Source organism: Schistocerca serialis, chromosome 9, assembly GCF_023864345.2.
Source record: "Schistocerca serialis cubense isolate TAMUIC-IGC-003099 chromosome 9, iqSchSeri2.2, whole genome shotgun sequence".
NCBI classification, from domain to species: domain Eukaryota; kingdom Metazoa; phylum Arthropoda; class Insecta; order Orthoptera; family Acrididae; genus Schistocerca; species Schistocerca serialis.
Window position 1 is genome coordinate 492,373,749 of NC_064646.1, and position 10,603 is coordinate 492,384,351.

General features: G+C 44.9%; 1 pseudogene; it reads right to left on the reverse strand.

Moving 5' to 3' along the window:
• Positions 1 to 8,427: 8,427 nt before the first annotated feature.
• On the reverse strand, positions 8,428 to 8,545 carry LOC126420315 (5S ribosomal RNA; annotated as a pseudogene).
• Positions 8,546 to 10,603: the final 2,058 nt, after the last annotated feature.

A 10,603-nucleotide genomic window follows, 5' to 3' on the forward strand; every position in this document is an offset into this window, starting at 1 on the left:
GCAGAAGGGAGCGCAGGCGCCCGGCCCGCCGTGTGTCATAACACGCGGCGCAGCGCTCGTGACATTTGGCGCAACCGCCCTCACCTTGGCACCGCGCGCTTGACACAGAAAGGCGCCGGGCAGCTGTCCGCGCGCGGAGCTCCCGCGTGCCCCACACACAGGACGCGTGTCAGACGCCTAAGCGTAAAGTAACACTCAGCCCAGCAGCTAAGGCAACAGTAACTGTCTGGACGTGCATCCGGCAGAACGGCTCTTCCAATCCCTGTCTGCTCGTTCACATTTAAGCTTCCCTAATCAGCCAAGGTAAATACTACAAAGGTTCATTCTAAAAGGACAGCACCATTATCCTTCCTCGGCCGTATAGGGGAGAGTCGCACAGCATCATTACCACGACTACCCTTTCGGCCTCCAAAAGGCAGAAGTGTACAGTAAGCAGAACATCTACATCTACATGATTACTCTGCAATTCACATTTAAGTCCTTGGCAGAGGGTTCATCGAACCACAATCATACTATCTCTCTACCATTCCACTCCCGAACAGCGCGCGGGAGAAACGAACACCTAAACCTTTCTGTTCGAGCTCTGATTTCTCTTATTTTATTTTGATGATCATTCCTACCTATGTAGGTTGGCCTCAACAAAATATTTTCGCATTCGGAAGAGAAAGTTGGTGACTGAAATTTCGTAAATAGATCTCGCCGCGACGAAAAACGTCTTTGCTTTAATGACTTCCATCCCAATTTGCGTATCATATCTGCCACACTCTCTCCCCTATTACGTGATAATATAAAACCAGCTGCCGTTTCTGCACCCTTTCGATGTCCTCCGTCAATCCCACCTGGTAAGGATCCCACACCGCGCAGCAATATTCTAACAGAGGACGAACGAGTGTAGCGTAAGCTGTCTCTTTAGTGGACTTGTTGCATCTTCTAAGTGTCCTGTCAATGAAACGCAACCTTTGCCTCGCCTTACCCACAATATTATCTATGTGGTCTTCCCAGCTGAAGTTGTTCGTAATTTTTACACCCAGGTACTTAGTTGAATTGACAGCCTTGAGAATTGTATTATTTATCGAATAATCGAATTGCAACGGATTTCTTTTGGAACTCATGTGGATCACCTCACACTTTTCGTTATTTAGCGTCAACTGCCACCTGCCACACCATACAGCAATCTTTTCTAAATAGCTTTGCAACTGATACTGGTCTTCGGATGACCTTACTAGACGGTAAATTACAGCTTCATCTGCGAACAAACTAAGAGGACTGCTCAGATTGTCACCCAGGTCATTTATATATATCAGGAACAGCAGAGGTCCCAGGACGCTTCGCTGGGGAACACCTGATATCACGATACCCCATAGGCCCACAGCTTGATTAGAACTCGCTTGCAAGAAACGGTGTCAAAAGCTTTCCGGAAATCTAGAAATACGGCATCAACTTGAGATCCCTTGTCGATAGTGGCCATTACTTCGTGCGAATGAAGAGCTAGCTCCGTTGCACAAGAACGATGTTTTCTGAAACCATGCTGATTACGTATCAATATGTCGCTCCCTTCGAGGTGATTCATAATGTTTGAATACAGTATATGCTCCAAAACCCTACTGCAAACCGACGTCAATGATATATGTCTGTAGTTCGATGGATTACTCTTACTACCCTTCTTAAACACTGGTGTGACCTGCGCAATTTTCCAATCTGTAGGTACAGATCCATCGGTGAGCGAGCGGTTGTATATGATTGCTAAGTAGGGAGCTATTGTATCAGTGTAATCTGAAAGGAACCTAATCGGTATACAATCTGGACCTGAAGACTTGCCCGTATCAAGCGATTTGAGTTGCTTCGCAACCCCTAAGATATCTCCTTCTAAGAAACTCATGCTAGCAGCTGTTCGTGTTTCAAATTCTGTAATATTCCATTCGTCTTCTCTGGTGAAGAATCTCGGAAAACTGTATTCAATAACTCCGCTTTAGCGGCATAGTCGTCGGTAACAGTATCATCGACACTGCGTCTTGCCGCTTGTGTACTTTACATACGACCAGAATTTCTTCGGATCTTCTACCAAACTTCAGAAGTAGGCTAGTATATCCGTGTGCACTAGAGAAGGATGTCTTGTTCCTCTCTTCTGTGCTTTTTCAGCTCTGAGTGTTTGGCGGTCGTTATTGTACCTCTTAGGCCGGCTGTGGTGGCCGAGCGGTTCTAGGCGCTACAGTCTGGAACCGCGCGACCGCTACGGTCGCAGGTTCGAATCCTGCCTCGGGCATGGATGTGTGTGATGTCCTTAGGTTAGTTAGGTTTAAGTAGTTATAAGTACTAGGGGACTGATGACCTCAGAAGTTAAGTCCCATAGCGCTCAGAGCCATTTGGACCATTTGTACCTCTTATTGTATGAAGGCACTTTGAGGACTGTGCTACTGTAAGTAGGCTCTTTAGGTTTTTATGTCGGTAACGCCACGTAGCGCTCTGTATGAAAATCACTGACTGTGCTGTGTGCAGTCTGTGGCTGGTTGGACTCGTTGTTGGAATATCCGCTTGTGTAGTGTTGGGTAGTTGGATGTCAACAGCTCGTAGCGTTGGGCAGTTGGAGGTGAGCCGCCAGCAGTGGTGGATGTGGAGAGAGAGATGCCAGAGTTTTGAGAGGTTACTATAAGCGGACGATCTGGGCGTGTGTCCGCCAAAAAAAGGAAATTAGTAAAGATGGCGGTCATGAACTGATATATATATATATATATCACCGTTAGGCCGTCTTCCGCTCACGCCCCAACATCGTGCAGCCCGCCTCCAGTGGTGTCGCGACAGGCGTGAATGGAGGGACGAATGGAGACGTGTCGTCTTCAGCGATGAGAGTCGCTTCTGCCTTGGTGCCAATGATGGTCGTATGCGTGTTTGGCGCCGTGCAGGTGAGCGCCACAATCAGGACTGCATACGACCGAGGCACACAGGACCAACACCCGGCATCATGGTGTGGGGAGCGATCTCCTACACTGGCCGTACACCACTGGTGATCGTCGAGGGGACACTGAATAGTGCACGGTACATCCAAACCATCATCGAACCCATCGTTCTACCATTCCTAGACCGGCAAGGGAACTTGCTGTTCCAACAGGACAATGCACGTCCGCATGTGTCCCGTGCCACCCAACGTGCTCTAGAAGGTGTAAGTCAACTACCCTGGCCAGTAAGATCTCCGGATCTGTCCCCGTTGAGCATGTTTGGGACTGGATGAAGCGTCGTCTCACGCGGTCTGCACGTCCAGCACGAACGCTGGTCCAACTGAGGCGCCAGGTGGAAATGGCATGGCAAGCCGTTCCACAGGACTACATCCAGCATCTCTACGATCGTCTCCATGGGAGAATAGCAGCCTGCATTGCTGCGAAAGGTGGATATACACTGTACTAGTGCCGACATTGTGCATGCTCTGTTGCCTGTGTCTATGTGCCTGTGGTTCTGTCAGTGTGATCATGTGATGTATCTGACCCCAGGAATGTGTCAATAAAGTTTCCCCTTCCTGGGACAATGAATTCACGGTGTTCTTATTTCAATTTCCAGGAGTATATATATATATATATATATATATATATATATATATATATATATATATATATATATATATATGTGTGTGTGTGTATGTGTGTGTGTGTGTATGTGTATAATTATTAAAGTAAATACATTGTTTGATCTCTATGAAAATCTTTCATTTGCTAACTATGCCTATCAGTAGTTAGTGCCATCAGTAGATAGAATCTTTTATTTAGCTGGCAGTATTGACGCTCGTTGTATTGCAGTAATTCGAGTAACGAAGATTTTTGTGAGGTAAGTGATTCATGAAAGGTATAGGTTACTGTTAGTCAGGGCCATTCTTTTGTAGGGAGTATTGAAAGTCAGATTTCGTTGCGCTAAATATTGTGTGTCAGTTTAGTGATGATCAGAATAAGTAAAGAGCGAAATGTCTGAGTACGTTCAGTTTTGCTCAGCTGTTTGAAGATCAAATTACGTAAGAGGTTTACCAGCACAGTAATTCATAATTTTCCAAAAGGGACGTTTCACTACTCCACTGTAAGTGATCAATTTTCATTGAGATATGTTCCGTCTATGAAGCCAAATGAAAGGCAAATTATTTCTCGTCATACGCGTTTCGCTTCTTTTATTTATGAAACATCTTCATTGGCCTTATAACACATCTTCCTATTTACATATATAATAAATGTATTATGTAGTAGTTACGATATATTTCTATGTTACATTTTGTCATGTTTTTCTCTTGTTTTTTACTTTAGAAAAAAAATTTTAGCACAATTTCGTGAGGTTAAGTTATAGTTTGGTGTTAATTACGATTTACAGTGTTGTTAGGCGATATGCGTGGTCCCGGAGATGTGTTCATTCGGTCCCCATGCTCCATCTGGCCGAATACCGGCGTTCTTTCACCCACATTTATTACAGCACATCGCTTGCACTTCTCATTTTGTGATCAACACGTTTGTGTTTTGAGGGTATAGTGTTGGTAGCTGTCGCTGTGTTCTTATCTTTCATCTTTCGTGACTTCTGGCTGGCCCTCGCTATCCTGTGAATTATTAAGAATAATTAATCCGGGGTACGTAAAATTATTCCATCCCTATGAGACGATAGTTCTTGGTTAAGACTGGACCATGGTAATCTCTGATTGCTGGGGACAGTTACATTTATGGCATGTATGGCTCAATTAGTTTAATCGACTTCTGAATTAATATTCTAAGCAATCCCTGACTTTTATCATCTCTTTCAGGGGTAATTTTACGGACAGTTCGAACCTGTGATCGGAATTACATTACTGGTCAAAAGTTTTCGATCTCCGATCACAACTATTGATTTGTGGTTCAAACAGGGATTTGGTCTTCAATATTCTATCATACACCTGTTCTGATAACAAAACAAACGTAAGCATGTATATTCTAAGCGCCTCTGTGGTGTATTTGATTAGTTGTTGAGACAGAAGGGCGCTGATGAGTATCCACATCAACAATGACGTACTTTTACCTGAGACGGTTCCATTCGAATAGGCTTCATTCCTTAAGCTGCCTGTGTAGCAATCAGTTCCCATTAAATTACGGTGCTTTGTGTACATCTAGCTTTGTGTTTGTATGCCTGATTAGGTTCATATCACATAGCCTTCTAACGGGCAGATGCAAGACACTGAAATTGAAAAACGTTCTGTAAATGGAACTCCGCGGCAGGGAGGCTGTTCTAGTGGGACAATAGCAACAGAAGTTGGTGTAGCCCAGTCTACAGTGGTGTCGACGCCGCAGCAGCTCAAGCAAAATGGTGCCATGCAAGTGTTCCGTGAACTGGAAGACCCTGAATAACATGATAGAGGGAAGATCAGTTTATATGTTTACAGAGTACACGTCAGAGGCCTCATACTGGACCTGAAATTCGTGAGGTGTCACCGCCAGACACCACACTTGCTAGGTGGTACCCATTAAATCGGCCGCGGTCAGGTAGTATACGTCGGACCCGCGTGTCGCCACTATCAGTGATTGCAGACCGAGCGCCGCCACACGGCAGGTCTAGAGAGACTTACTAGCACTCGCCCAGTTGTACAGCCGACTTTGCTAGCGATGGTTCACTGACAAAATACGCTCTTATTTGCCGAGACGATAGCATAGCCTTCAGCTACGTCATTTGCTACCACCTAGCAAGGCGCCATTATCAATTGCTATTTATCTTGTGATGCATGTACCGTCAGACCGATGTTCACCAATTATGAATTAAAGTTAAGTATTCCAGAAGCTACGTACTATTTTTGCTACTATAAAGACCTTGTCCTGTTCCAGACCTCACGCCAGCCTGCGTGAGCTTAAACGCGTGCCTTTCGGCTACCTGTCATAGTGGATTGGCTGTCTTACCAGTCCACAACACTATGCGAACAGCTCCAATCTCTGTTGCAAGGATGCAACGCCGTCTTCGTGAACAAGGTGCAAAGTGCTCATAGCAGAACAAAAAATCGTTATTACAGGAACAAAATAAGGTGACAAGTTTGCAGTGGGCACAGCAACATAAAAACTAGAGTGTGTCGCAATGGTCCAAGTGTTATTCGCAGACGAAGCTGTGTTTGAAGAGCTTAGGAGCCGTCGTCGAAAATTTGTTCGTCGAATTCGTGGAGAACGTATGAAACGCAGGTGTGTAAATTAAGCAGAGGGTATATCGGTAGAAAAGCGAAATTTGGAGGCCCGAAGAATATGAGTTAGACAAGTCAGTCAACTAACTTGAATCCCACTGAGCTCTTATGGGATGAACTCGACTGGGCGGTCAGAAAACTGAGGTCGCCTGATGTTCAAGATCTATGAAATAATTAACAGGCGTAGTGGACTGCAATACCTGCAAAACACAAGAAAGTCTTATTTCTAGAATGCCAAGAGCTGTTGCAGTTGTTCTGAGGGTTAAAGCGTGGACATTTTGAGAAGGCTGAAATCTAAACCACACTGTATTTCAAGACAGAGGCAGAAAACATTTATTTTGATGATATAGTTTCTACGATATGTTTGTACATTGAAATAAAGTATATACTTTTTATCGTGAGTTATCTAAAACGTTTGACCCGTAGTGTGTGGATTAAATTTTATTTAATCACTCTGTAAAGAGACTAAACTGGACTGTAGTCGTTGCTTATGCTCGCCTTGAAGACAAGAGGAAAGTCTCTGCTCTACAATAGAGCTGTGACGTTAGCACTACTGCACTTGTGTATGTGTTGTATCAGGGAAACCATTCTTTTCAGACCTATGTTTGTCAGGACTACTTGCTTGTTTCATTGCCCTCTACTCACCCCTTCATTATGTACGTGTAATAAGAAAACACACTGCACACGTGGTGTTACGGGTATGAGTGTAGATGTTTCCACTGATGACGCAGGACAGTGTACTGAATAACATTGCATCGATATTTACATCATTTGCAGACTAATAATTATAGCTACTAGGACTAGTATGTTTTAGGTCAGTTAATACCTCGAGGTGGGCGTGGCACAATCAGAGCCATTAGTGTTTGTTTTCCCCTGGGCAACAGGCCAGATGTTGAAGTGTGGACGTAAAGTGGTCTAAATTATGTGATGTGTTTTGTGGGAAGACTGGTAGACAAAGTGAATAAACAACAAAACCACTGAATTGGGTACTTATTAAAGCACCAGTTATCAATTTGCTCCAGCGTAGCGACAAGCACCGGCATGACGATGAAGAACGGAAAACTAGGACGACACCACGACAGGAGCGGTCTCTACACGAAGAGAATATAAGCACCGAACCGCCTAGCCGCGGCCACAGTTGAAGACATGCCGTCATACGAACGCTACGGCAGCAACTAGTGAACTATTTTGTTTTGCTTGCATTCAAATTGTATATACCGAAGGACATTGATTATTTGCAAATCACCATTTGCTTGCGACACACCATTGTGAAACAGCAAAGTTAAGTATCGTCAATTTAACTTAATGTAATAAATTCCGTTAATATGATTTGCTTGAATTGGTGTCTAGCGATCCGAGAAAACAGCTTCCTAGGCACCCTATATTAGACGAGTGCGCAGGATACTACATTATCTACAGCCCTTATACTCTGTATATTGGCGCACAGGACAAAAAATTAGTAATCCCTAGGAGACATCACATTAGTATCACACAACACTGTTCTAGCATTGACGTTGACCTCAGTTCGCCGAGGAAGTTTCTACAGGCCTGGAGACAGTCATTCATGGGTAGCTCACATAGAGCTACCAAACTGCAGAAATGTCAACAAGCTGATCCATTTGAACTGCCGTTGCAAGAGCATTTCTTGGTATCCCAGAACTGTGCTATGCGATGAAGATCAGGCCATTCAGCGTGCCGTCGAGCAGCTGTAGAGTCCTTTAGTGTTCGTCAGACGTGAGACTTATGCACTTAGCTATGTCTACACGACATTTGCCATCTTCCAAGACAGAAGTGTCCAAAATACACTCATCGCGAAGATATAGAAGGAAGGGCACCAGTTGGTTACCTAAATGTTGAAATAAACACACTGATTCATTTTCACGGTAATCTGAAAGTGTGGGTCCAACTCATGGTGCCCCCAGCAGCTCAGCACTCGTTTGCTGGGTACAGGCTTGGCGACACCGGATCTCCTGAGCTGAGGACTGGTAAGCGCCGCTAGTCCTTCGTCGCCTTAAGCTCTGGACGTACTTCAGCGACCACTGTGCAGTGGAGTGGCGGAACGCTGTGTGTTACGAGAAATGGGGATCTTGACTTGACCACCTGGGTCCTGAGAATAGTAAAGCACTCCGTCTTCAGGCCACAAGTGGCCCATCAGGACCATCCAACCGCCGTGTCATCCTCAGCTGAGGATGCGGATAGGAGGGGCGTGTGGTCAGCACACCGCTATCCCGGTCGTTATGATGGTTTTCTTTGACTGAGTGCATCCCGAAAAATGGTAACAGCGCATGGCGGCCCTGATGGTCACCCATCCAAGTGCCGGCCACACCCGACAGCGCTTAACTTCGGTGATCTGACGGGAACCGGTGTATTCACTGCGGCAAGGCCGTTACCGAGGATGGTAAAAGCCTCTATAAATTGCCCTCAGTCTTAATGTGTGCTGCAGGCCGATGAGATACATGGCTGTAGTGGTGGAACAGTCATAGGGGGAAACCCGTGGGGAACCCGCTGCGTCTCACTTATACAGGACTTACTCAGGCACGTGGGGCTCTGTCGGGATGGACTGTTTGTGTTGTGTACATAGTTCCGTATAGTCAGCGCGTACACAACTTTCCCAGTAGAGTGTGCCCCGCTAAGCACAACAGTGCAGGCGCAGCACTTGTCCGTCTCCGCACTACGAGATGGCGCTGCCTTAGAGACGGACCAAATTCTGCTTCCGCCGATCCGCGTATTAATAAGTAACGCAGCCAATGAGATTGCTGCTAATGTAGAACCTTTTCTCCCCCCGGATCACACTCGCGTGGTGATACCTGAACAAGCGAGGTATTATAATGAGTGTACAGACCTCCAATTAGACACTCTGCGTTAGTCTGCATTAGTCTATAGTCAATTTTCAGTCTGCGCCTAATAAGATTATCATATTCCTATACATAGCCATGAAGAGAAATGTATAGACACTTTGTCAAGTATCAGAGATATTAGAGAATAAGATTAACGTACCAATACCAAAGGAACTTCAGATTGTCAATTGTAAACAGCATCCAGAATCATGTTACGTAATATCTATGAATTTTATTATTTTAATAAATGTGTGTGAAAATTAATCAAGTTCTGTTTAAAGTTGGTCACCGTCTATCTGCTACTCTAAGCATGCAAGTGGCATTTCTATTGTCTGACCTAACGGCAGAAGATAAACACGCCAACAATAAGACCACGAGAGATATTGCTGACACTCGCCTACTTCGTTAGAGCGACAAGTCAAATAATCTGATGGTGTGTGTACCGAAGGTCTTACAGTACGCACACCACATTGGCGTTGAGGTACTAAGGACACAGATGATTTCAGCACAATTACGGATGACCATGTGTGAGCCTGACATAAAATAGATTACAGTGGACTTCGGGAAGCTACATACTTGACTGTTGACTCGCTCTCTTGCAGCTATAATATCATTATTGCAGTAATCTAGTAGCACTTGGAATTTTCAGATAACCATGAAGCTCACGGCGCAGATCGTAAATCTCATGGCACAAATACAACAGACGCAACAGGCGTTGCTTACAAGAGTGGAACGTTTGGAGTCGCAGCCTGCCGTAGCGTCTCCGCTACAAATTAATCTTCCGCCACCACCTTTCGCAGTTTACAACAGCAAGGAGGAAGCGTGGCCGGACTATGCAGCACACCTGGAACAGCACTTCCTCACACACCAGATATAAGGTGATGTAGAAAAAAGATCTTATTTCTTGGCAAATTGCGGCGCAGCTATCTATAGCCTTCTCTTAAAACTGAGTCCGACTTGTGAACCGACAAATTTGTCATTCCCAGCTATGAAAGACTTGCTCGAAAAATACTTCGACAAGCAAACGCATGTCGCTGCTGCAAGGCATAAATTTTACTTACGCAATAAAAAGGCACAGCAGACATACGCGGAATGGATTACACAGTTGCAAGGATTAACTAGGAACTGCAAATGTATTTGTGAAAACGAAAAGTGTAAAATGTCTTATGCAGATTCTTTAATACGTGATATGCTCATAATGCATTCACCAGACGAGAAATTAAGGAAAGAGCTCCTTAGTTTAATCAATGCGTCCTTGCAAATCGTTTACCAATCATTCGAGCACACGAACAAAGCCAAGCTTCTGTGAGTGTGGCACAAGACGGCGGCTGTGACGTGTTCGCGACACAGGACGCGACACGGGGCAACGCGGACCGCGTACCCGAGGCCTTAAACTGCACAGCAAGGCTAGGCTCACGCGATCTAAGAAGGGATCACACACCCAAGCTAAAAGACTAACGTTGAAATCATGTCATAAATGTGAAATCAATCATCACAGAGACAATAGTTACTATCGTAACGCACGTTGTGACTTTTGCAAACGAAAAGGGCACAAATCAGAAGTGTGTAATAAGAAAAGTGTACAGTCTAGAAATAAGTTTAGCAATAAGAA